General features: G+C 45.9%; 1 long non-coding RNA gene across 1 annotated transcript in view; it reads right to left on the bottom strand.

The window, feature by feature from the left end:
• Positions 1-27,564, bottom strand: part of LOC121155862 — a 273,089-nt gene that overhangs the window by 49,224 nt on the left and 196,301 nt on the right. The window contains exon 4 of the long non-coding RNA XR_005883760.1: positions 21,328-21,459. This is a non-coding gene — a long non-coding RNA (uncharacterized LOC121155862). The remainder of the gene's footprint in view (positions 1-21,327; positions 21,460-27,564) is intronic.

Consider the following 27,564-nt stretch of genomic DNA (forward strand, 5'->3'; position numbering starts at 1 on the left):
ACCCCTCCACCAAGGCCCTCCTGATGTTTGAAAAGCTCCAGGCAGTGGAGCACCAAGGATCCCTGAAGCTCCCTGGTTCTAACTTTGTTCCTAAATGTAGCCAGCTTCAAGAAACCCTTTCTGCATCACCTTCTCTACCCTACACTATGACTTCTAAATGAACCTTCCAAACAAGGACACAAGGCCAACCCAGGCTGCAATATCTACTGACCCATTCTTCAGAAAGACAAACTCTCACTGTCACTACCACGGGAGGACAAGCATCCTATAAACTCTGAGAACAAACTCCAGAATCGATTTTTCAATCTTTTCTTTAACTTTCCATGAGACAGATGCCATGCTTTCCCTGTTCTGATGTGACTCCCAGGTACGCAAGATTACAGACACACCCTACTACTTTTAAGAGGTTATATATTTGAGAATGCTAACATGTACTTTAAAATTTATTAGTTTATTTCAAAGGCAGAGTTATAGAGAGAGAATCTTTCACCCACTGGTTCCCTCCCCAAATAGATACAATAGCCACATTAGAACAGGCAGAACCAGGGAACCTGGAATTCCACCTGGATCTCACACAGCAGGCAGGGAACCTTGGGAACTCCTTGGAGTCATCCCACCTCTCACTGCTTTCCCAATTACCTCAGCAGGGATCTCAAGAAGTGGAGCAGACGGACTCAAACCAGTGTCCACACGGGATGCTGACATTGTCAAGTGCTGCTCACCATGCTGTGTCGCCATGCTGGTCCCTACTCACACCTGCTGACCAACCTTGTCAGCTTAGAGAAGTCCTCTTTCCCACAGAGAGCCCTGAGAACTACCAGCACCGAAGTGTGGGAAAAATTGGAACGATGAGAAAATTTGAGGGAAGAAGCTTAATATTTCTTGAAAAAGCAAGAAAAAAATTAATAAACAAGGACATTTGCATATAAAACTACAGACAAAACCCCTGTCAGGGCCTGGCATAGTGAACTAACCCTCTACCTGCCTATGGTGCCAGCATCCTATATGGGTTTTGGTTCATTTCCCAGTTGCTCCACTTCCAATCCAGCTCCCGGATGATGGCCTGGGAAAGAAGAATAAGAAGGTCCAAGGCCTCGGGACCTGGTACCCATGTGGGAGACCCAGAAGAAGCTCTTGGGCTCCCACAGTCAGAGCAGTTCAGCTCCAGCCATTGCAGTCATTTGGGGAATGAATCAGCAGTGAGAAGATCTTCTCTCTGTAACTTTCCTTTTTAAATAAAAATAAAATAAAAGTTAAAAAAAAAAACTTGTCTATGGGCCCAACATGATAGCCTAGTGGCTTAAGTCCTCGTCTTACACATGCCAGGATCCCATACAGGCACCGGTTCGTGGCAGCCTGGCAGCCCCATTTCCCATCCAGCTCCCTGTCTGTGGCCTGGGAAAACAGTCGAGGATGGCCCAAAGTCTTGGGATGCTGTACCCACATGGGAGACCTGGGGGAAGCTCCTGGCTCCCAGCTTCAGATCAGCTCAATGCTGGCCATTACAGCCACTTGGGGAGTGAATCATCAGACTGAAGATCTTCCTCTCTGTCTATCTGACTTGGCAATAAAAATAAATACATTTTAAAAAAATTTTTAAAAAACCTTGTCCACAGAAAATACATCTGTATAAAACATGGGCTTCTGGGATGTAGGGCTGACCCACGGGCAGGAAGGCTGAAGATGTTGTTACGGGATTCTGGAACTTGGGCACTCTAAAGTACCATGCAAAAATCATTTATTCACTTTGCTTTACCTGGAAGGTACACTGACAGAGAGAAGAGAGAGAGAGAGAGTGACAGCCAGGTAGAGAAAGAGAGAGAGAGAAAGAGAGAGAGAGAGAGATCTATCCATTGGCTCACTCTCCACACACATGCAATGGTCATAGCTGGGCCAAGCCGAAGTCAGGAGCCAGGAAATGAAAACTATTGATCCTAATAAAAGATAAACTAAAATTACCTTCAAATAAAGCAAACACAAAGAATTGCATCAGAAAATGAAAAAATACAAGACATGTCAATGGTAGAAAGGAAAGGACACGAAGAAAGGACAGAGGCAAAGACCAGTTCTCATCCTTAAAACCCTCCACAGGAGGTCTAGCAGGCTGACACTCCTGCTGCCGGACCAGAATCCTCTACTGGAGCCAGTTAGAGTCCCAGCAACTCCACTCCTGATTCAGTTTCCTGCTAATGGCCTAGGAAAGCAGTGGAGGACAGCCCAACTCCTTGGGCCCTTGCACTCTCTTGGGAAACCCAAAAGAAGCTTCTGGCTTTGGATCGGTCCAGTCCTGTCCATTGAGACTACTTGGGAAGTGATGTCTCTTCTTCTCTCTCTATAACTCTGATCTTCAAATAAAAACAAATAATAAATCCAAATAAACTAATCTTTAAAACAAAACAAAGCAAAACAAACCTGCCAGAGCATCCTTTAGGACTAAGACCACAGCCAAGCTCCTTCCAGTCTGTGGGAAGGAGCCCTCAATCCTTCCCTCACACCCTCCGGTTAGCTCTTACTCACCCCTGGCTCTAGTGGAGATCTCCACCTCCCTGCCCTGGCTGCTCTGTCAGGCAAATGATCACCTTTTTGCTAGCTCAGCCTGAACATCATCTCCTTGGAGAACCCCTGGTGCAGCTGGCTGCCTGATCCCATCCTGCCAGGCCTCCTGTGTGTTCCTTATTCTAGATGCTAGGACAGTGGTAGCTAATGCCAGGCAGCCTGCACAGCCACCTGTTGATGCAAAGGTGGATTTCAGGAAGCATACCCACACGTGCAGTGCCAGCAATGTCTAGAGGGCTTGGGGATGGGAGGCAGAGCAGGCTGAACAATAAAGAGAGAAAGGATGGCCCCTGGAAGACTCCAGTTGGTTTGGCTCCACTGCCGATCCAACTGATTCTTGAAAAATCTGTTTCTTAAAGTGCCTGGTATCACCAAGACACTGTGGTGAGGAATTGCAAAACTGAGACCATTCCTTGAGTGTATAACCTAGCTAGGGAGTCAAGACTTCAACATGCGGAATGTCAGATAACCGCAAAGGAATGAAATGTAAGATAATAAAACAAGACTGCTGAGGATGTGTCAAGTGCGGGCCCTGTGGGGTATAGGTTCAGGGCCACGGCCAGAGCCTGATTTGAAGGAAGGGTATTAAACAAGAGGATGGAGGGGGCATCCACAGTCCATGGTCTGGACTGAGGATGGGGGCTGCATGCTCAGGGGCTGGCAGGGAGCCCCATGAGGCTGGAATAGAGACAAAATATTTGGGAGCCCTAGGAGAGGGTCAGAATTCTGGGGACCTTGAAAGCCAGGCAGAGTCTAATCTGGGAAAGAGAGGGGGTGAGGCTGGTGTGAAGCAGTGCTGCTAACGAGAGTCTGGAGCAGCCATCAGGAGAGACAAGAGGAAGACCAAGGGAGAAAACTCCTCTAATAGCTACTGCAAGGAGGGAGACATGCAACGGCACAGCTGCCTTGTCCCACCTGCGAGCACCATGGCCTCATCACCAGCTTGCTGCACACCTTGCTGCAGAGCTCAGGTGGAACCCACACTTTCCCACTCAGGGATCCAGGGAGCGCCTATCAACCCATCCCGGCAGATGCTGCACCCCAACCTTGCAGGTGGTGTCAGTAAGGAGCAGCAGTATCATGCTGCCCTAACTAGTCTATCTAAGCTGCTGTGGCTTAAAGCAGCAGACAGACAAGTTGCTCCCTCAGAGCAAGAACAAGTAGAGACTGTACTCAGCTTTGAAACACAACTAGGCAGCAGGATAGATGAGAAAGAGACCCCTAGAATGGTGTTCACAAGCACAGAAATGACATTTCATATGGCCAGGCATGGCCATAGTGGGCCAGGAAGTGGACAGCAGAGAGAGAGAGATGAGAAAAAGGACCAGTCTAAGTGCATACAATACCTGTCATGACCCCTGGGATTTATTATTCATTCATCCCACCAACATAGGGATGTATTTTAGAACGGTGTGTCCTACTCCCTTCATCTTTCTTCTTTATAGAACTGGCCACACCTGGAGTATTACAGTTACTTACGAATGTCATCTTTTAGCACCCGCCTCCTAGATTAGATTAGATACTCTATATCTGCCTTATTTGTAGCACTGAGCACATAATAGGTGTTCAGCAGATGTCTATCAAATAAATGGATGAAGAAATAAAAGCCTTCCATGAGGTCAGGCACATCATCAGCTTCACTCACTAATGGACTCCAGGGCATACAATGTTCAGCATGCTGTTGGACTCCAACGGCCTGCAGAGAAATCAGCCAGTTTTGCAGGCCTTACTTGCAGTCACACACTCAGCATGTCTTCCTCTGCAGGATTGCAAACTGAAAACCATGCTCATCAGAGGCAATGCCTGTGCTCTCAGTGTCAATGTGGAATCACCCCTCTTCCTCGATGACCCAGAGCTCAGGAACCAGCGTCAAGCCAGCCTGAAGACAGAGCGGTCAAAGGAAGGAGAAGCCAGAGTCAATGAGAAATGAAGAAGAAATGGAAGCAGGGTCAAGGCTGGGGGCACCCCTGCACCCGGAGGTCGGTGAAAGCCCAGGCTGCTGCCCGACCTCTCCAGGAATGTGCTGCACAGCACTGACTGGTGAGTCACTCCCCTCTAGGTATCAGCTTCCCTGATGGCAAAAACTACACACCAAAGAAGGACATCTGTCACAATACTCCCAAATCTGAATTCCTAGGAGCAGGAAGTTGCCCAGGGCCGTTGCTCAAGCAGGGCTCATGGGTTAAGGCTTCCCTGAGCTTCACATATAGCACATCGGATATTTTAAACACACTCATAAGCTCTGTTACAAACAATTACTAAACTGAACTGCACTGGACAAGTTCACACAGATTCTTTAAAATGTACAACTCCTTCTGTCTCACAGCAGTGTTTTGATATTCTTCAACTAATCATTTCGTGTTAGTTCTCAAAAACAAGTCTGTAGATTCTTGGAATATAGACATATACTATTTACACTGCCTAACTGCTCCAACAAACTTACCTAAAATGTTTAGTCAAGTGCCATTTGTGGGGCTGGCAGCTATGACACAGTGTGTAAATCAGCCAGCAGTGACACCAGCACCTCATACAGACATCAGTTCAAGTCCTGGCTATTCCACTTCTAACCATCTCCGTACTAAGGGCCTGGGCAAGCAGCAGATGTGCTTTGGCCCACGTGGGAGATTCTGAAGAAGCTTTTGCTTCCTGGCTTTGACCTGGCAGCCCAGCACCTGAGGCCATCCAGGAGTGAGTCAGTGCTGGAACACTTCTCCCTTTCAGTCTTCCTCTTGCTTTTTTCTCTTTCTCTTTCAAAATAAACAACAGTAAATCTTAAAAAACAAAAAACAAAAAAATTGTCATTTGCTGGGTCCTGTACTAATAAAAGCAAGGGTTTTCCAGGAATCCACTTGAAAAATATCTGTTTATTTTGAATTCAAGTTATATAGAGAAAACGTGGAAAGTGAGAGGAGGGGGCGAAGGGAGTGAGCGAAGGAGAAGAGAAGGGGGAGGGGATGAAGGGCGGGAGACACACAGAGAGATCTTCTGTTTGTAGTTCACTCCCCAGATGGCCAGCACGGCCAAAGGCAGGCCAGGACAAAGTGAGAGACCTGGACTCCATCTTGCTCGCCAATGAAAGACTGGCCTAAACACCTGGGCCATCTTCTGCTGATTTTCCCAGGCCATGTGCGGAGAAATGAATTGGAAGTGTTAGCAGCTGAGACACAAACTGGTGCCCAGGAGTACATATTTTAGCAAGGTTACTAGAGGATCCAGTTTATAAACAGAAGTTTGAAAACAACTGCAACATGAGGGAGCCAAGTAAGGTATTGTTGGTGGAAGTTGGGGAAGGGAAAGAAACCACTTAGGTGAAGGAAGGAAGAAGGGCCACGAGATGGATGCTGGTTCAAGGCTCACATTACAGATGTGTGCAAAGTCACCTCCACGTGCAAGTGCCTCAGGAATCCCAAGAGGATAAAGCACCCCTGATGCACCCTCCACCAGCCCTAGAACACAATACTCACGCTGGCTCAGCAAGTATACTGCCTGTGGTGACATGCACCATGTCCCTGGGCACAACACATGGAGCCCAAAGCCACTACTGCCAAGGACTGCACGAAGGAGCACAAAGAGCGGTCACCCACAAGTCGGCTACAGTCAGCGCTGGTTCACATTAGCAGCACAGCTACAAGTGCCACAGGGAAGCAATCCCATCTCATCCACGGAAGGGGGACTTCTTTCACGCCTTTACATAGATAGATAAAATCACACACATTTACCTGGTACAACACAATGTTTTGAAATACACATACACTGTGGATGACTAAACCTAGCTAATTAATACATGCATTCCCTCACACAGTCATCTGTTAGGGAACATTTTAGATCTACTTGCTTAGCATCTTAAGAATACAACATATTGTAAACCACAGTTACCATGTTGCACAAACATCTCCTGAAGTGATTCTTCCAATTTAACTGAAGCTGTGTATCTGGATCATCATTCAGACCAGACTCCTTCCTCACTCCAAGGCAGAGCCTGGTCAACAACGCTCCATTTTCACTTCTCGAATAGTATCCTCCTTGGATTTTGGATGAGTGACGTCATGTGGCTTTGTCCTTTTGGACCTCGTTTGGGCTACAAACACACCAGGGTTGTCCATCTGCACGCATGCACATGTGCGCATTCCAGACACTGTGCATGCAGAGTTGAGCTTCTGTTATGGGTGAAGATGCAGCTCAGCAACCAGAGTTCTCTGTCCCAATTTTGCCAAGGGGGGACCATGACTGCAAACATCCGCAGCTGGCCCCAGGCTTGGCAAGACCAAGCCCTGACTGGCTAAGCCCTCGGTCTACAGGCTTAGACAGCACTGCCTCAAGTCTCTAAGTTGCATCTAAGTGGGAAGGGCCTGATCTAAAGGGAGGAGGATCCCAATTAAACAGACCTTTCTGATCACAGAGAATCACCAAAACGACTTTCCCAGTCAATGAATACTTACTGAGATCAAGATACAAAATCACCCCCTCTCAGAACAGCTGCGAGCTTCTGTCCTTGCTTCCAGCCACAGGTTTATTTGTCCAGCTTACAACTGATACTGTTTTCAACTTTATGAAAAAGTTGATTTAGAAAATAGTAAATCGTTTAAATGGGCGATGCTTGCTTGGTGCTAATCCTTGGGCGCATCAACGTCTCACCCACACCTTTTGTGCAGGATGTAAGAGGGACAGAGAAAGTCTGTTTGCAGCTCTCATCTGGCCTGTCACTCACATCCTAAGGAAAGCCTAAAGGTATTACCTCTGCAGGTTGTGTTCTCATGGATGACACAGTCTTGAAAAACACATTGGAAACCTCAAATTGGTTTCCCTCATAAATGAAAATGAGGGATGGGTTGTGCAGCAACTAAGAGAAAATATAACATTCAGGGGAAAAAAATCAATTTTGATGATAAGAACAGTGCAACTCTACTGGCCAGAGGGCACCCCTGCACGCATTGCAGGGGGCAGCCTTGAAGTCCTCAGAGCTCCTTCAAGGCTTCAAATGTCCACTCCTTAGGAGATGAAACACCCCTCCCCAGCACTCTCCCCCCCCCCCCCGTGTTAACTAGGCTCCCCATCAAGATGCAGTTAATTACATCAATTAAGAGCCATTCACACTTGGCCTTGCCTGCCAGGCACAGGCCCAGCTCCCAAGGAGAAAGGGCAAGATAAACAGTAGGGCTTGACATGAAATAATTAAAAAATATAGATTTGTACTTTTCCTCTATTTTTTTTAACTTGTATGGGTTTTTTTTTAGATATATACATTGAAATATAGGCATGATTTGCACACAGTTTAATGTTTCATTTTAAATGAGCAGTTTGTAGATGAGCATAAATGACAGGAGCAGGCCACATCTCGAGACAACCTGAAACACAGCAGGCACTTTGGAACTGTGAGGAGGTTACACTCCCAAGGACCAGAAGACCCGCAGGTACAAAATGTCCAGTGTCTGCTCCCAGGGACACAGTACCCAGAATCAGTGGAACTACATATCCTAGCTAAAACCTACTCATGGACCCTCAGCGTGGCAGATTCACAGCAGACAAAAATGCAAATACTTAACATCTGTCAACCAAGTAATAAACAAATGGTGGCTTATACACACAACAGAATAGTATTCTTCCAGTGTAAAGGAATGAAGTCTTGAACCTGTGTCAATGTGGATCATCCCTGGAAATGTTGCCTCCAGTCTTACAAGACACACGCTTCATGGGTCCATCTGTGTGTAATGTCTGTCAGGGTGGAAGAGAGTCTTGGAGGTGACAGCTAAAGGTACATGCTTTCTTTGTAAGCTGATGAAGTAAGAAGATGAAGACATGCTTTCTTTGTAAAGTGATGGGAATGCTCCAATTGGGTAGCTTGTAGGAAATGTGAATTGCATTCCAACAAAGCCATTTGTAAAAAGCACTTGGAATTAATTAAAGTGAAGATGAAAACAGATCAACTTCTTTCTGCGTAGCTTTAACTGAAAAAACGCTTGACACTGTAGCCCAAGGCCCCTGTCCCGGCCGCAGGAGGAAGCTGTGGGGGTGCTGCCTTTCCCAGAGTTCCCCGCCTGGCCCACGGGGACTAAATGCCTACTCTTCAGGGACTGTTAGAGTCTCTACTTAGTGTGGGGACACACACACACACACACACACACACACACACACACACACACACACACACACACACACACTCTACGCCTGTTTTTAGCCAGAAGCTCAACCACTTCTAACCCTGACAGACTCCCTCTCTCTTGTCTTTTGGACTGTCTCGGTCTAAGTGTGTTGAATACCCCAGGGTCTGGCCCAGTGCCTAGCTCAGCTCCTACTCAGAATGGTAAGAAAAGCTCACCCTGAGAGAAGCCCAGAGAAGCCTTAGTTCTATGCCCTGATGAGAGGACATGCACCTTACATTCCTCACCTGGGAAGACCAATAACCTGCCCTGTGGCTGAAAAAATGGAGAGCTTGCACTCTGGGAAACAGACCCCACACCCGGCACGCCATGTGGAAGCTCAGGCAAGCTCTGAGTGAGTACACTGCACCTGCACCACCTAGGAGGACGCGGCTTTATACCTATCACCAAAGGATCAGAAATATCTCTCTGCAAATGATCCAGCAGCACATACCCTGGCCATAGTGGCTATGTGGTCTATGCTGTGGCCACTCATCTCTGCCCTTGTGGCATAAAAGTGGCCACAGATGACAACAAGCTAAAAAAAGGGGGGATGGTATGCGGCACGCCAATAAAAGTTGATTTACCAATATTGAAATTCCCATTTCTACCACTTAACACAAAATGTCATTCTCCTTCGACTTTTCTCTCAATCATGTAAAAACATGAAAATCACTCTCAGATCCAAAAGCTGCAGCTGGCCAGCATGTCAGCATCTGACACAGAGCTCCGCGACCCTCCAGCAAGGGCAAAGCTCTTATATAAGCTCCCCCTTTCTTTGCAATGTCTCATTTACACTTCATTATAACTGTGCAAGGCAGGGAGGGATTAACTCCTAATTCTCAGATGACTCAGGTGAACACATCACTTGAAATCACACTACATCCAAGTCCTTCTGATGGGGGTCCTTGCTTGGGGCTATCATGAGGTACTGTGCAGGCCACAGTGCACAGCCAGGAATGGACCCTCAGGCTCAGCTCCTACCACAGTCATACTTGATTCATGATGAATCTAAGGCATGTGTTAATGAGGGCAAGGGTTCAAAAAGGGAGAGACCCTTTGAAGAACATGGCTGGGAATGGCCATAGGTCTGCCGCCATTCTACATGCCAAAGGGACAGTGCTGGACCAGCAAGCACAGTGCAGGCCCTGCTGCAGATGCTGGAGGAGAGGGGTGGCTCTTCTTCCTGCCTGGCAACCTCGTCTCAATTTCCTGAAGGGGAATTTGGCAATCACAGCAGCCCCCACAGTCTTTGATTTGGCCATTGTACTTTATGAGACTATATACCGATCAAAAGGAAAAATACATTTCTAAGGATTTAATTAGGAGGCTACTCTACTCCAGCACTGGTTACAGCGGTGCCAACAGTGAGCGCATTATAAGGGGCTGCCCCCTAGGAACTTAGAAAAATTTCAAAGGCTTTGCCACAACACCTGAATACTGGTGAGGCTGGGGGCCAAGAAATAAAACGGTGATGTGGCAGAGGGGACCATATTGCTGGCGAGAGGTATTTGTTGTGCATTTAGTAAAGAGCTAGCTTCAAGCCATCGCCTCACTCCACACAAACACATATGCATTAGTTCATTTAATTAGCTACCTCTGAATGACAACATAAGTGTTTTCAGCTTTTCCTAGAAGAAGTATTCAGTTTTGCAATAAGACAACAAGTAAAACAGGTGTCCAGACAAGAGTTCAGAAATCGTGAAGTAGCATGACTGGTCGAGCAGGATCCCCATCTATCACCTTATCCTTAAAAGGATCCACTGCAAGCCGGGGATGCGGTCACACACGGGGGAGCAACAGTGAGGAGACAGGTGAACAGGCAATCTCACGGTGGGAAAAGGACTCTATATTTGTGGAGGGGACCACCACCTCATGGCCCAGGGCAACATCACACCACACACACACACACAGCCAAGAAGCAAGTGAAAATAAGGACTCCAGGCACCCATGGTGACACTGAACTGGGGTCTTTGCCATCCTCTTCCATGCAGCACCATCTCTCTCTCTCTTGAGGTGCTTATGAGGAGAAGCTGAGGTTCTGGAAGGGATTTCCATAGGGTAAGGCACTGTATGCACCCAGGGGAGATTCAGGGCCAAGATCTGAACTCCTCTACAAAAGCTGACAACCTGGAATTTATATCATGATGGTGCCAAAGTGTAGGGAAGAAAACACATTTACAAGGTGAGAGGCTGCACAGAGGTTATGGGGAGCAAGTGGCCAGGTACCATGCCTCTGCAAGGGACACAGCTTACTGTGTGCCTTCTGAAGTGGCCAGCACCTCCCGCCTTCCCAGCACTTGCTTATAACCCCACGGACAAGCTATTCCTTTGAAATTGGATAAAATGTCTTGGGAGACTTTGCTCACATGTGTTAAAGGGAGTACTCAGGATGTACCACTTGGCCATCCATCTTACCTATGCGGGCGAAGAGAAGTCTTGGCCAGTTACGTGGATGAGGTTTGAGGTCTGGCGGGGTGCTCATTTGCTGGTCACTGATTATCTCTTGGCTGCAGGATAATGGTATCTCCTCTGCAGTGTTAACCTGAGAGGCACTGCACACACTGTACACACAACACAGATGCGTCATGAAGGGGAGTGGTGGTTGTTCCTCTGTGAGAACCCAGAAGTTGTCACATCCCTCTGCAGGACAAGCTACATACTGAAAACCCAGGAAACCAGAGACACTGCAGCTTGGAACTAAAGACAGAGCTGCTCTGGAGGTGCAAAAATCCTTCTGCCCCAGGGGACTAATCCTCTTCAACACTTTGCACTGACAGGATGAAACCGCCTCCCTCACCACCTCCGGCACACACACACACACATACTATGGAAGGTAATGGGCTTTTCTCAATGTATACCTACTTAGGTGTTTGTCATATCTAAGAAGTACCTTCTATGCCACCTAGAATGGTGTTGACAGTTCTGGGTATCACCTGTACCACGGACTTGCCACGCTGGCCCCTGACATTAACTGTCACATGGCCTTGCAAACCTGGAGCCAGCATGCTCAGGCCCAGTCAACTTTCTCAATTAGCAAAACATATGAGACAGATGATTGGTGTCTCAAATTAAGCCACATGTGGCCGAACGTGCAAAGCAGGAGGCTACTGGCCACACTGAAGCCATCAAGGAATGTGCCCTGAGGTCACAGAGGAGAGCCCAACTCAAAGGGGTCATCAGTGCTTTGGTCAACAAGGAATAGGCACTAGAAGCACAGAAGTCAGGAAACTGTGGTTTGTTCCGGGAAATGGCTTTTCCCTCAGCCACCTGTGTGACTGAGGGTCAAACCTCACGTTCAGAGCCTCTTTTCCCTGCAGGCTTAGGGATCCACAGAGCACTGCCCTATTCTCCCTAGGACTCTCACCTGCACCAGTCCTTGCACAGCACCTCTTCTTGGCAGGGAAGTACACAGAGTAATACTTCATTACCGAAAAAAAATTCTGGGGGTGCAGAGTATACCAATCACTTTCTGAGGATAACACAGAAGATGGAACCTCAAATCCCAACAACTCCCCAAACCAATCTCTTCTCCTGATGCAGGTTAGCCCTCCATTCCCTGTTGTCACGCACGGCTGCTCTCTGACCATGAGCAGGGACCACCGTCCTCCTGCCTCTGAAGTCACCCCCCCGTCACCCAGCAGCTGCAAGAGGTTATCACTCCCTGGATTTTGTTTTCTTGCCCCCACTGAAGCCAGTTGTTTCCCTCAGCTTGGTATCCATCAAGCCAGGAAGTTTCTTTCTTCCCTGTAATCCAAGTATGCAGGAGGATCAGAGAGCACCACAGAATGCAAGGACGGAACCAGCTGGATATGGGGAGATACAAGCTGGCCACCTGAGTCAGCCAGCTACTCTGCTGTGTGGATGAGGCCATTCTCGCTGAAGTCTAAACCCAGGAGACCCATGCTGATAATTAATCAGGTGTATTATCACTGCCACAGACAGACTGCTTTGCACTAAAGCCAGCCAGGAAGATTACATCACTCCCTTCCTGTCTTACAAACTCACTGCCTTCAGCCCATCCAAAGCTGAGGAATGGAACCCATGTCCCAGGCACCACCCCTCCATCACAAAATACTCTGTGGAGTCCCTAGTGGACCCCGTGCAGAACAACCTCTCATTCTCCTTTCACAGACAACAAAAGCTAAGGCCAATGATAACACCAACATGCACACAGTAACCAAGATCCTGTTTTAAGTGTCTGGGCCAGGCTGGAGTTGAGCAATCTAATGACCCTGAGAGGGAATGCAACCTGATCTTGGAAAGCAATGAACATGTTATACAGCAAAGGAAGACTGAGGCTGCAGATGGAAATGAAGCTGCCAACTTGCTCATCTTGCAATAGAGACTGTTCTCATTATTTCTCTGGTGGAATGAAAAAGCCCCTTAAAAATGGAAAAGTGGGCAGAAAGTCAACCCCATATGATGTCACTAGACGAAGGGAACCATCAACCAAGAAGTTTAGGCACCTCGGGAAAACTGGGAAAAAGAAAGAAAACACCCTTTCTAGAAGGGAATGTGGCCCTGTGTCCTGGGCCTTAGCTCAGGAAGACCCAGGTCAGGTTTCTAACTTACAGAACTACAAGCCATGGACTTAGTCATCATGTGTTACAGAAAGCAACAAGACTAACACATGAGTCCACTCAATTTTTAGATCAGGTGGCATCTTAGTCCACTGAGGCCTCAAGGATGCTAAGATCACACCCTCCATATTCAGTGCCACATCCAGGTCTTCCAGTCAGCAAGGGGACACCTGTGGTTGGCTCTACGTTAGGCATTCATTCTGAATCTGTTTCACATACTCCTCTTCTAGGCGCCAGAGGCTTCCAAAGGTGTGTTTCATCACAAAAGGGACATAAGAAAACAAGACTGATTCCTTGCACATATCCTATTCCCTGCTCTCATGATAAGGCTCGCAACATCCCACAGCTCAGTGAAAGTCACTGGCTAAGACTGAATTCAAGCAGTGAAAGAGTTTCATTCTACCCATGTAGAGGTAAAGGTTTGAGTGGATGATTTTACTACAGAGAAGTGAAAGACTGGAACAAACAGTTCAATCTTTTACAGATAGGTACTACTGGCCGTAATCCAGTTTACAGATAGTGAAAGTAGCAGAGTCATCAAGAATCTCAGCTATGATTACCAAAAGAGTTAGAGAAGTGGCCCAGGATTAAAAGGCTTCTGAGCAATGCTCAAAGACTTAAACCTGCTAATGTATACAGCCAAGTTTTCAATGGACCACCACTGTCTATCGGCAAGCAGTAGGCAGCACTTAAGGAATGCACTGATATTTAAGAGGAGGAATAAAAGAGAAAGTAGCTACCAATCTAAAGGCAGCCAAGGTTGAGCCATTCCTTTCATCAGTGAAGTCTCATTTCCGAGCCCAGGCCCACAGTCAATAAGGCTCCACGGCTTTCTAGGGTAATGTGTACAACAAGCCCGACTTCCAGGATATGTCAGTCATTCATGGCTGTTGTCAAGCCAAATGTTCCACTCTCTCAGACTCCGAGAGCAGATATGCTGTTAGGGCAAGCCAGTTTACAGAAGCTGGCACCTCTGTTCCTTTGAAAAACAGAAGCTGTTTATCTACTGGCCAGAATGAGGTAAAGCAGTGATGAAAAATCCAGAGAGAAAATAGTGTGTACATAGCTAGGAGGGAATAGAAGCAAGGAATCAGGAAGGACTACTCTTGGGCACTAGAAGACGACAGGGGGAGGAGAGACAATAACAGCGGCATCATGCTCCGAAATAAGCATTACAAAGAAACTTCATTTTGGTGTGTCTAGTGGGGATTTCCTAGGAAGGGTCAGAAAGCTAAACTAAGGCCTCTGAGTCTGCTTTGGGCCCTCTAAAAAAGGTCACAGGACAGGAAGGTCACAGCAGCAGGAAATGGCAGCACCTCCTTACAAGAAAGCATCCAGTATCCAAAGGCAGGCTGGCTCACTGAACCAAGAAGGAAAAAAGGCCCTTCCATCATGTGGCAGAGGCCTGTGGTTGAAGCTTTGTACATTAACACTTGGGCCTGCAAAGTGGAAGCCCAACTTAAGAGAATCTCATGCATAGCTATTAGAAAGGTGAGTCAATTTCCTCCATGTCTTACAGCCACAGAACACTAGCTTGGCCTTCCTCCCTGTCAACCCCAGCCAAACCCTTCTGTCCTGGGTAATCTGCTTCATTTCAGCTATCTTTACCTAAAAATAGTCATGAAGTCATCTAACCTAAAAATGAAAGGGGGTGGGTGCTTAGCCCAGCAATTAAGACACCAGCTTGGATGCTCACATCTCATGTCAGAGTATCTGTGTTAAACTCCTGCTCCCAGCTTCTCATTCCTGCCTCCTGCTGATGTAGATCCTGAGAGGCAACACCTGATAACAGCTGAGTCCTCACCACCCATGTAGGAGACCTGGAAAGTATTCCAAGCTCCTGCTTTGACCCAGATTAAGTCCAACTGTTGCAAACATTTAGCAAATGAACAATGCAGAGGCGATATCCCTTTCTATATGTCTTTATCTCAAACAAATAAAAAGCAGCTTCTAAAATGTACAATAAAAAAAAACCCTGGGCCCAGCAGCGTGGCCTAGTGGCTAAAGTCCTCGCCTTGAACACCCCGGGATCCCATATGGGTGCCGGTTCTACTGCCAGCAGCTCCACTTCCCATCCAGCTCCCTGCTTGTGGCCTGGGAAAGCAGTTGAGGACGGCTCAATGCTTTGGGACCCTGCACCCCCGTGGGAGACCCGGAAGAAGTTCCTGGATCCTGGCTTCAGATCAGCATAGCATCGGCCGTTGCACTCACTTGGGGAGTGAATCATTGGACGGGAGATCTTTCTCTCTGTCTCTCCTCTTCTTTGTATATCTGACTTTACAATAAATAAATAAATCTTTAATAAAAAAAAACCTGTAAGAGGGTAGATTACAGTTTGAAAACACATTATGACCTAGTAGTACAACTCAGATTTTCCTTAACCATACTGCAAGACAGATAGCATTGCTCCCGTGATAAAACTGGAGCTCAGTGAAGGTCATTTTCTCGCAGCTATGCAGGAAAGGCAAGCCTATATTTCAATGCAGGTCTATTAGACTCCTAAATCCAGGTTCCCTCTTTTGTGATGCTGCCATCTCAGAGCCAACTCTCAGAGGCACTTTGATTCATGTACTATCTTCTCTAGAGCCGCTGCTGATTCTAGCAGAGAGCACTAGGGTGGCATGGCAGAGTGACTGCAAAATCAAACCTTCAAGTTCTCCTGAAGTTCTAATCCTGGTTTTATCATCTGTCATCTACCGAAGAGTTGGATCACATTATTTAATTTATGGGCTTAAGTTTCTTCATTTAAAAAACAAAGGCAATAATATTAGATTGAGATATATATGCCATATATGTGAAATAAATTTATATACATAAATCAAAAACACAATAACATATTGAGATATATATAAAATCCATATATATTAGATAAATTTATATATGTCTATATACATATAAATCAAAAGCATCTTTGGAGGACTAAATGGTTTGGTAAAATGAGCAGCACAGCTTAGCACAGCTGACCACACTGACTTCATCCTTCCCGGAAATGGTACTATTCCAGTGGCGGAAAACAGCGGAGAAACAAACACAACGTGTCGGTATAAATCGTGCCAACAAAGGGAAGAGGAGTTGACAGTGCTGATTCCTTCCCTGAAACATGAATCTGAACAACTGTGCATGGTTTCATAAAAGCTCAGGATCCTGGAGAGAAATTACAGTGCAGAAACAGGAAAAGCTGCGTGGAAGGGGATAGGCACAGCAGTTCCATGTTGGCTCACGTCACCCCTTTCCCCAGCTAGTGTAGTCCAGCAGTGTGAGAGAGTCCCTCCAAGTGCAAGGTGGTGAACAAAGTGAATAGCTGATCTTCCTGGAGACCCATGAATAGAACTGCCACCACAAACTCTGGAACCAGGCTGGGTGATCTGGACCCAGGCTCCAGTCTGGCTACCCAGACATAGTCAATAAGATCACTCCAGTAGACACTTGTGCCAACCTTCCTCCTGGTAAACATAAAATCCAAGCCTCTACCCATTGACCAAAGTACCAAGCCTACTCACAGACCAAGCTCTAGGCTCCCCAAGCTCTGTGATAGCCCCTGGGTACTAGAAGACAGGTCCTCTAGTCTGATGACCCAGGCACCAGACCAGCCCCATTCAATATCATGTCCTGGCTGTTCCATTTCTGATCCAGCTTCCCTACTAATGTGCCTAGGAAAGCAGCAGAGGATGGCCCAAAGCCTTAGGACTCTGAACCCACATGGGAGTCACAGAAGAAGCTCCTGGCACCTTGCTTAGGATTGGCTCAGCTCCAGCTGTTGGCAGCCATTTTGAGAGTGAACCAAGGGATGGAAGCTATTTTTCTCTGTCTCTCCTTCTTTCTGTAAGTCTGCCTTTCCAATAAATAAATCTTTTTTAAAAATTAAAAGTTCAACAAGAAGATCATGAAAAATAAACATAATTTCTAAATTGTGTTTCAAAAGATTTGATCAACTAGAAGAAACAATGAGGCCAAGGAGTCATCTGAAATTACTCAGAAGAAAAAAAAACAAGGAACAAAGTCTGTGGGACTCAGGGGCCATCATCAAGTGAATCATTCTCTGCCTGATGGGAGTCACTGAGGAACAGGGACAAAGCAACAGCAACCATTCAAATCTGGACAAGGAAACAAACATTCAGGTCCATAAAGCCCAAGGTACCCTAAAAAAAGCTAAACATAAAAGAATCATCACCAAGCTGCATTGTAATCTAATTCTCGAAAGTCAAAAACAAAGAGAATTCTGAACAATGCAAGAGAAAAGTAACTTGTCACATACAAGATAACCTCTGTGAGAATATCAGCAGACAATATATTCAAAGTGCTGGGGTGGGGGCATGAGCTAGAATAATGTGAGTTGAAAAACTATCCTTCAAAATGGTCTCACACACCTTCCTATAGCCCTTGACCCTTTGAACTCAATTCAACTATGTAAAAATCACCAAAAATTTAAAAAATAATTATCTAAAAAATATAAAAGAAAAGAGAAAGATGAGGGATAAGCAGATGGGCACAAACAAGCTGAGGGAATTCATAAAAACTTGACCTGCTCTATAAGAAATGCTAAAGAAAGTTCCAGCTGAAATCAAAAGATCTTAATCAACATAAAAATAAATGAAGAAGAAAGTTTATTTGTAAATTAAGAATACTGTGAAGATCAGAATAGTCTACTATTGTTAGAGATCCATAAATCATTTTAACAGTATAAAAATTAAAACACAAAAGTATTTAAAATAACTATAGCTATAACAATTTGATAATTGCAATAGCACAAACCGGTAAAAGCTATAATGCCAAAAACATATAATATTGGCGGTAGAAAAGTTAAACTATATTGTTATAATGTGGTCATAGATATATTAGTATCAATTTAAAATGGCCTAGCAATCTTGAAGATATTTTATTTAAGCCCTCATGACCACAAAGACGGAGGAACCAGAGTACACCACTACCACCCACAACCAAAACAATTTTGCAAAGCAAGAAAAAGGGAAAAACAAAGAACAAAGAAACAACAAAACAGTCATAAAACATTTCACAAAACTGCAACAAGAAGCCCTCAGCTGTCAATGATTACACATATATGAATTAAATTTTCTAATCAAAAGACACAGAATAGCTAAATATATCCTTTAAGAATGATCCAACATTTTGGGGTCCCTCTCAAAACTATATGGTGCCCACAAGCCATGTATCACTTAGCATTAATGCCATATAAAGTTTTTAAGTGAAAAGCTTGAAAAATATATTCTATGTATACAGTAATCAAAAGAGAGCAAATGTAGCAATACTTAAAATCAGAGAGAATAGACTTTGAGTCAAAAACCATCACAACAGACAAACAAGCCATTGCCTCATGAATGGGGAAAATCATCAACAGGATACAACACTTGCAAATGGATATGTAACCAATATTGAGCACATATAAAGTAAGTATTGACAGAACAGAACAGAGAAGCAACTACTCTACCACTGGTTGGGGACTTGAACACTGCCACTTCCATCAATGCTTTGCTCGGCCAGACAGAAAGTCAACTAAGAAACAGTAGATCGAATAACACTACAACTGAAATAGGCTTCACAGCCCTACAAGCATGCTTCAAATAGCTTTTGGAAAAGCGTACTTTACAGAGATTTATTTTGATGTAGAGAAATTTAAATATATACATAATTTTTTATAAAATGTATTTTCCACAAACTTATCGAAGATGGTTCATATAGAGAACATTTCATTCACTCAGCAGAACTAAAATATTCTTCTGAAGTGCACATAAAAAATTTCCAAGATGACTCATACTTTAGGCTACAAAACAGTCTTAACTATTTTGAGAAGATTAAAACCAATTCAAGTATCTTCTAAAATTTATAAATACATGAAAAAAATGAGGCAAAAGATATCAAAAGAAAAATTATAAATATTTTGAAACCAATGAAGTTAGAAACACAAGTTATTCAAAATTATGGGATGCACCAAAAGCAGTTCTAAGAAGGAAGTTATTTCCAATAAACATGTACATTAAGAAGAAAGCTGTCATAAAATCAACCTAATTTGTACTTCAAGAAACTAGAACTATGTGAGGTAATTAGCATGTTAATCAGCCTAATTGTGGCTAATTTCACAATGCATGCATATATCAAAATATCACACTATGCACTTATGTATATACAATTTTTGCTTTGTTCTCATATCTCAATAAAGTTGAAAACACAGTCAAGCAAACTCGCAGTTGCACTACGGAGGAAGAGCAGTGTGCAATGGGAGAAACCTCCAGGAACACAAGAAGGGAAACATGAGGGAATTGAGGTAGAGCTGCAGCCTGCAATGCCAGCATCCCGTGTGGACACCTGTCCAGGTCCTGGCTGCTTCACTTCCTATCCAGCTCCCAGTTAATGCACCTCAGAAAGCAGTGAAGCCATTCCAAGCCATTGGGCCCCAACAACATGGGGGAAACCCAGAAGAGCTCCAGCTTCTTGGTTTCTGTCTGGCCCACCCCTGCAATTGTGGTTAGCTGGGGAAAGAATCGGTAGTTGGAAGACCTCTTTAAGATAAATAAATAAACAAACAAACAGATGAAGGGAATGAGAATTCTATGCAGAGAAATAATTCATGTGAAGGCCTTGGGGTGGGAGGGGAGAGGACGGCGTTGAATCATTTGGCAGACATTTGTGTAGCTGAATGAATGACCACGAGAAAGGCCAGCAGGCTAACTCACACAGAACCCCACAGGCATTTGGGTCGTTACATTAAGAACAAATGGGCAAAAGTCTGTATATGTCTTATGAGGGTACATAATTCTCTCTACATTTCAGAAAGCCCAGGCTAGCTGCTGTACGGAAAAATGGCAGAAACTGGACCCAGGAAAGCTAATTTGGAAGCAGCTGTCATGGTCTAGGTAGGACATAAAATGACTGAAGTAAAGTGCTGGTGGTGGAGGAAACCTGAACTCAACTGAGGTCAGACACCTGAGTTCCAGGTGGAAAGAATCCTCCAGAAAACCACAGTGGGCAGGAGGCTGGCGCTCACTGCCCTAGGCAGATATGCTGGCCCGAGTGGCGAGGCACTGTCATGGTTAGCCCACACAGTGTGCCTTCAAGATCTTCTCTCCTGGAGGAGTTCCCTAACCAGTACTTTTGCTTGGGATCACTTACGTGTTAACTGGGAGTGAAGCCAGAGTGGGGGCCCTGAGAGACATCTGTAGAATGGACACTTCAGAATCTGCAAGGGCCACTAATGGCATCTTGACAGGGGACTCCTTCCTCTACGGTCTAGGGAGGATGAGGGTGTTCCTCTTAAGGAAGACTGCCTCTTCTCAGGCACAGAACCACCCTGCTGCCAGCACCTAACCAACACCAGCTTCTGAGCTTCCTGCAGGGAGGTAACTCCCAAGTGCAGTGTGGGCCAAGCAGTCTCAGTGGGTAAGATCCTCATGATTCAGCAGATGTATGAAAACACTTTTCATCTTACACCTCCCTGCAACTTGGGTACCAACCACAGATCTACGTTATCATGTGCTCTCTATATTTTGTTCAAGAAAGAACATGTCACTCTTTTCATTATTATTATTATTGCTGAAGAACCAAGTACTCAATTACCCAGGCCATACTTTCTATAGTCAAGCAGAAAACTTGGATTCTATGCCATAGGGGATGTCCCAAAGGGATTCAGACTCTGCTAAGAAGTAAGACACAGGCATAAAAAGATGAAGTACATCTGTGATGTTCAGAACATGCAGTTTTTCAAACACAAGATGATGGCTTCCTGGCAGAGGAATCAAGAGAGAAGCAAATGATGGAATTTGGATAATCAGAGGAGCACCCAATCAGAGGGAGAGAAAAACACCCATTTGTGGAACTCCTGCCACTGTCTGGGTCCAGTAGGAGCCTTTAGATAGGTTCTTCTCACAGGAACCTGGAGGCAGGAGCCAGCCTTCCACATCACAGAAAAGTGGGTGAGTCACCTGTCCACAGGGTCAGCAACTGTGGCGTCACAAGAGAAAAGTAATCATTGAAGTCAAACACAGAAGTTAAAAAAGAAAAAGTGATAGGCTTCTAAGACAAGAGCAGGATCTGCTTACCAGAACTGACAACTCATCGCAGGAGCCAAAGGCAATCAGACCGGAATCACAAGTTGCAGCGGTGTTGAGGTGAATCTCAGATGCCATGCTAAGAGGTCTCACTTCAAACTTGAATGTGATGGGAGGCATGACCTAGAGAGTGACACGGTCAGAGTTGTACTTTTACAATGCGGACTTTATGGAGAATGGTGAAGGCAGAGGAAAACTCAACAGGCCCAATGTGAAGCCTAGGGCGAGTGCCAGGGGAGCGAGCAGGGAGGAAATGGAGATGTGGGGACCTGCAGGAAGGAAGCAGAGGTGGGAATTGCTGACTGGACTGGGTCCAGGGAATCTGAAAACCACTTCTTCGTTTTTTGGTGATAGGAAGTTGATTACTTGAGAACAGGGCTGAATAGAGCAGGACTTCCTAAAAAACCAGGAGGGCAAGACCCATGAGTATGCATCCCCAACAGAAGTCACAGCCCCAAATCACATGGCCAACGCAGAGAACCTCTGCCCTGTTGGAACTCTGGCGTCTACAGGAGGCCCTGGCCTCAGACAGGCCCTGGTGGCCCAGCCATGTAGTGTCACCCTGTTCAGTATCTCAGGATAAATGAGGAGCTTAGAGATTGATGAGACCCAAAAGCAAGTGGTAAGAGACACAGGAAAAAACAAAACAAAATAAAAGACAAATAAATGAAATACTGTCCACATCTCACAGATAAAAAACAGAACAAACAACAAAAACAGAGGCACAGGTTGGTTCAATCCAGCAAAGTCATGCGAGAATCAGGATATAACCCTAAGGCCTCAGGTGTAGATCCTATCTGAGTATGTCAGGGACCCAAGGAGGGGGTGTCCTTAGCCCCCAGTTCCTATCTGTCTACCCATTTATCCAGGACAGCAAGCAAAGGCGACAAGCTGAGGCATGCGAGTGGGCCTGCAAGGGCTTCCAGACACTTCTTAGCGCTCCAGCAGCCCAGTGCTTGATGGGCACCAGGACCCCAGCACAAAAGCCTGGGTTTGGACTCCAGCAGGGACAGCTGGTCTCTCCCTGGAAGGTAGGGCCCTGCTCAGGCAAGCACATCGTCTCCACCCAAAGCTGGCCCGGCCAGCATCACCATACTCCTCCTTTCCTTTCTGATTCACACTGCCCTGCCTGCCCCTATCAGCCAACCCAAAACACAAAAATCTCTAAAGGGCCCCACTTCCGACAAGACAGACTATCAGAAGAGATGCGGACCAGCTGATGATGTCCACAACAGCCAAAGCTGTCCACTCCCAAACAGTGGCCCCTCCCACCCTTCCTGCCAGCCCTGCACTTGGAGGCCTGGCAGGCCGGTAAGAAGAAAGAGCTCCTATCGCTGATTCCACAGGGCCCTGATAAGAAATGTCATCCCTTGCTGGCTAATATTACCCAGCCCGATAAGAATCTCTATCAAGCTCAAACATACGGCTGGCTATAGAACACAGAGCCCAGTGGAGCAGGATAATTTATTTACTTAAGCTGAAAACCCTGGGCAGTCCAGAGAAGGGCACTGAATCAAAGAGTCAGACCAAATTAGAGCCTCTTCTGACTTGGCCTTGGGATTCCTGGGGGAAAGATGAGGTGTCTGAGAACAATGGGGGGCCTCCCGGCTTTCCTCCTGACACAATGAGCACTTTCACCTTCCTCCCTCTTCAAAGGGCACTTCACTTCTGTGATCGCTCTTAACCCCTACTACTACCTCAAGAGAAGCAGCTTTCGCCTCCTTTTTGCAGTCCAGGAAATTGAGATTCAGTAAGGTGAAGTCAGGCGCCTAAACTTATTCACAGGCAGCCTGGCCAGAGCACAGGCTCCATGCCCAACCGGTGTGACACACCAGCAACACGCTGTCAAATGTGGAGGCTGAGGCAGGGCTCCCACAACTGAATTAATTCAGATCAGCCTGTAGCAACTGACAGTGCCTGACACCTGTCATCACCTCCAAGGTCCATTTCAAGCCTCAGCCCTTTCCTTGCTTCTTTGTAACACAGGGGGAAATGCCTTGCAGAGCACAGAATCTCACTAGAAGGCAGTGAACACATCCCCAGGGGACACAGAAGGCCCCAGGGCTTAGACACCAGCCTCACTGCTTGAGGAGCAACAGGTAGGAAGAAAACTGCCCCCTCTCTGCATTGATTCATTCACTCACTGATGGGAATTCTATTAGATGCCTGTTCTGGGCTTGGCCCTGGATGTCCTGCCACATGTGGGCAGCCCTGGTCCAGGTTGCAAGATGTGGTCTAGGCTTCAGGGGCGACTGACAGGTGAGTGAAGATGCAGGGACAACAGGATGGACTGAGTCCACCTGCGGATGCAGACACTTGGGGGATAATCTTAGCATTAGTGTGCAGCTCTTCACATGCGCCACATTCTGCCCTCCCTCCCTGCACTGTAAAACAATCAACATAACTATGGTAGATGCTGCTGTCCATAACTGATGCAGCTTTTACTTCAAGATTATTCCTTAGCAGACAGGCTAAATATGCTTTCACAGGCACAAATATGCTTTCAATTAATTAAATATTTTAATTGAGTAACAAAATTGGAACATATCTCTGGTACAATGTTTTGAAGCAGATATTCAATATGGAATGGTTAGGTCTAATTATATGCACATTTCCTTACATACCTGTTTTTTTTTTAACTAATTATTTCACCAGCTCTGTGATATTCCCTTATGTGGGTCTATTAGCCTATATCAACCAATCCTCAACAAATGGGTTGAACTTTGTCTTTTCTATGTCCCACAACGCTGGCGTGAAGATTCAGTGCACCTTTGCACTAGCAGCATTTCCTTATCCTAACTGCTCCTGTCCTCTTCCCTCTGGCCGTAGCAAGATCTCATCATTGCCCTCACAAGCTGATGGTTCCCGTGCTCTGCCTTCGGCAGTCCCCAGCCGGGATCCCTACTGCTGCCATGTCCATAAACACATACAGGGAAACAAAACCAGTTCACTTCCAGTGGCCAGGAAACTTCCTCCTGTCCGTGGGCATTTGGTCCAAAACCATGCTGAACACTCAGCAAGACACCAGCCTCTCTTCTCACAGGCCATTCCCAGGGCTGGGGAGGTTTCTTCTTCTGGGTCGTAAAATTTTTAAGAATGCAGAGAACCCAAAGTTGGAGAAGGTAAACTCCACAGAAACTAAGGGTTCATATAAGTCTACATCCCCATGTAACAAAGAATAGCTAACATCAGTTGTCTAACATGGAGGCCCAAGAACCTCAGGGGTAGGCACTGAGCATGACCAGCACAGCTTCAGTTAGTCATAAAGCAGGTATGTCTCTGTGTAAAACAAAGTAGAGTCTAAAGGGCCAGAGGACAGCCTGCCTTTGGAAGTCTTGCCATCAGCTGAAGGCACTGTGCCAGATGCTGAGATGAGGAGAGCAAGCAAGAGTAATGTGGAGACCTTCTTGAGAATCTCATGGTCCTCTGGAGGAACAAGAGAAAAAAGGATACAATCTATATAGATGGAAGGACCTCAACAGTTTTAGAAAGCAAAAGAAGATATCACCTATTCTTCCCGAACAAGACAGATGAGAAGCATCTGGGCAGGGTGCTGAGGAGTAGGAATCACCACCAGGCAGAGGAAGGGGCTTTCCTAAGTATTAATAGCATGTGTGACCCGGACAGTGAACATACTGCTGGCCTGTGGTCAGGCAGTGAAGGATATCCTTCATCCGTTAAGCTCATGAGATTGGCTTTTCCCTTAAATGGAACCAGAAAAAGGCAGACTCTTGAGTTATAGAGTTGCAAGTTAACACCATGTTTTAGCATCATCAAGGGGGATAAACATGTGAGAAAGTTCCCATACATGTGGGAACCAATACATCACTGTTCCCAGATCATCCTGAAAAGTAACAGCAGTAAGTGGCCTCCTAAGTCAGACTGACTGTCTTCAAGTTCCCCCACTACCACCTTGAACAAGTTCCTTTTGGATTTTGTGTTGGTTATCGTCTCATCTGTGACATGCAGACATTAGCAGAAGCCTTTTACAGATACTTGTGGACTGTGGACTGGATGAGTTAATACCTAAAGTGCTTAGAACAGCGCTTGGCACGCAGCAGGGGCATGATTCACAACATTATTAGGACTGCTCCTATCTCCTAGGTGCCTTCAGCTTCCCCTTGCCGTGCTGCCATCCACCCTGCAATGTGAATGACCATGAGCCTGAGCACAGATGAGCAAGTTTGCTTCAAGGCTTGTTACAGGGAGCTGAAATTAGGACTTTAATTAAACTTGCACATTACCAGCTTCCTGTGAACTTCCCTGCAAGCAGACTGCTCTAAGCCAGGGATGCTGCCCAGTAGAGTCACCAGTGAGATGTTATGCATTCCCATGGTCAGGCCTCATTTCAGATGAAATCAGAATCTTGCAGGAGGATTTTAAAATCCTCCAGCTGATTCCAGCATTGATGCAAGCTTGAGAACAACTGAATCAAGAATGAAACATGACAGCAATGGGATCTGTGATGGAGGAATGTGTCCCAACACAGAGCTGTGAAATCCCCAGAAGGCATCCACTCATGAGGATGCCTCTGTTCTCTCCACCCTCCCAGGCAGCTGGGGTGGCATGTGAAACTCAAAGAGACATCTGCCCTGGGCTAACATACCACTCCAGTCTCTTCTAGAAATAAGAAGGTAGACAATGCTAACAAATACAGCCAAGTTGTCCGTTCTGGTGGAAAAGTACTGAATTGAGCAGACAGTGGTTTTGGTCTCAGACTGTCACACTAGTACTATGTGACCTAGAAACCATCGTTTTGGAACCTCAGTTTCTTGAATGGCAGAACTGTTAGAACTGATTTACTGATCAGACAAGATGTTTGTAAATGCAACTGGAAGGTGTAAGTCATACTACACAGTGTCGAGCAAATATATGGCATTCTTATTTAATTTGTTTTCCAGGACCTCCTAAAACAGGCCCTGTTCAGCAGAGAAATGCTCCCTTACACAAGTTTTATTACTGGGAGAAAGAAAAAGATAAGGAGAATGGCAGCCACATGGGCAGGTTGTAATGGTGCCTGTAGGGGTCTGAGTGGGACCAGTGATAGGGCAGAAGCAAAAGGCGTGTCTGAGGGCTGTCCTAGCAGAGCCGTTAAGATAGGATACGTTATCTGGGAACAATGGAACAACCCTACCGTTGTCCTAGACCTGAATCTGACAAAGGAGGATAAGACAATTCCCCAAAACAACTGGTTAGAATGACCCATTGGTTTGGTTCTTTATCCATTCATTCATACAAGTTACAGTAAGTGTAGCTCAACCACATACCAAGAATTGTGGAGGAAGGTGGGGCTGCCTGGAGGAGTAAGGTTCAGCCCCCACCCTTGGGGAAAAGGGGAGATAAGTAGGACAAACAGCTACATTTCCGTGCAACACTTTGTGCTAAAATGTCATAAAAATAGCAAGCTTAATAGTAAGTAGCCACAGCTCATTGACGCTAACCATGCACCAGACACCAATCCTGTAGATTACATGGAGCATCTCAAATCACTGCTGTCCCCTGGAAGCAAGGATACTTGTGTCATGATAAAGACACGGAGACTGAAGCTGAAAGGCTGATTAGCCTAACGTGAGCCTTGGGAATGGAATCAGTTGTTGTGCCATTACTACTTCCATCTAATGTTCGCTGAGTCCTTACAATGTGGTGGGTGCTGTGCTGGCCCTCTCTGTGTTTGTTACCAGCAAAAAGGAAGTAATCATTTAGACCAGAACATGGCTCAGGGCCCAGATTTGTCTGCCAGTAGCTCAGTGACCTTGAGCCAGTTACTCTACTCTTCTTTGCCTGGGTGTAAATGGGTGGTTATATCTAAAATAGAGATTCACCCAGTTAACCAATATTGACTGGGCCCTTACCATGTCTCAGGGAATGAAGTGTTAACATAACAAAAATCTCCATGTTCAATGGATTGAAGGCCAGCAAGCAAAGGCCACTGTTCCTGCCAGGACAGGAGGTGGACTAAGTACAGCCCACGGAGTCACCAGTATGCTCAAGATCTGGCATAAGGAGAAATTCTGATGGAGGAGCTTGGGAAACTCCTCTGTCAGGACACAGTCCCTATAGGTAAGCACAAGAACCACGATAGGGAGAAACCCAGACCAGGTCAGAGAAAGATACCCACCAGCATACATTTGGCATAGGTCGGGTGCAGACCAGGCAGAACCAGTTCACATCACCTGCTGGTGAATCCGAGAACCATAAGAGTGTGGGTTGGGCCAGGTTAGGTTGTAA

The sequence above is a fragment of the Ochotona curzoniae genome, unplaced genomic scaffold, assembly GCF_017591425.1.
Source record: "Ochotona curzoniae isolate NIBS_2020 unplaced genomic scaffold, NIBS_Ocur_1.0 contig_3190, whole genome shotgun sequence".
NCBI lineage: Eukaryota > Metazoa > Chordata > Mammalia > Lagomorpha > Ochotonidae > Ochotona > Ochotona curzoniae.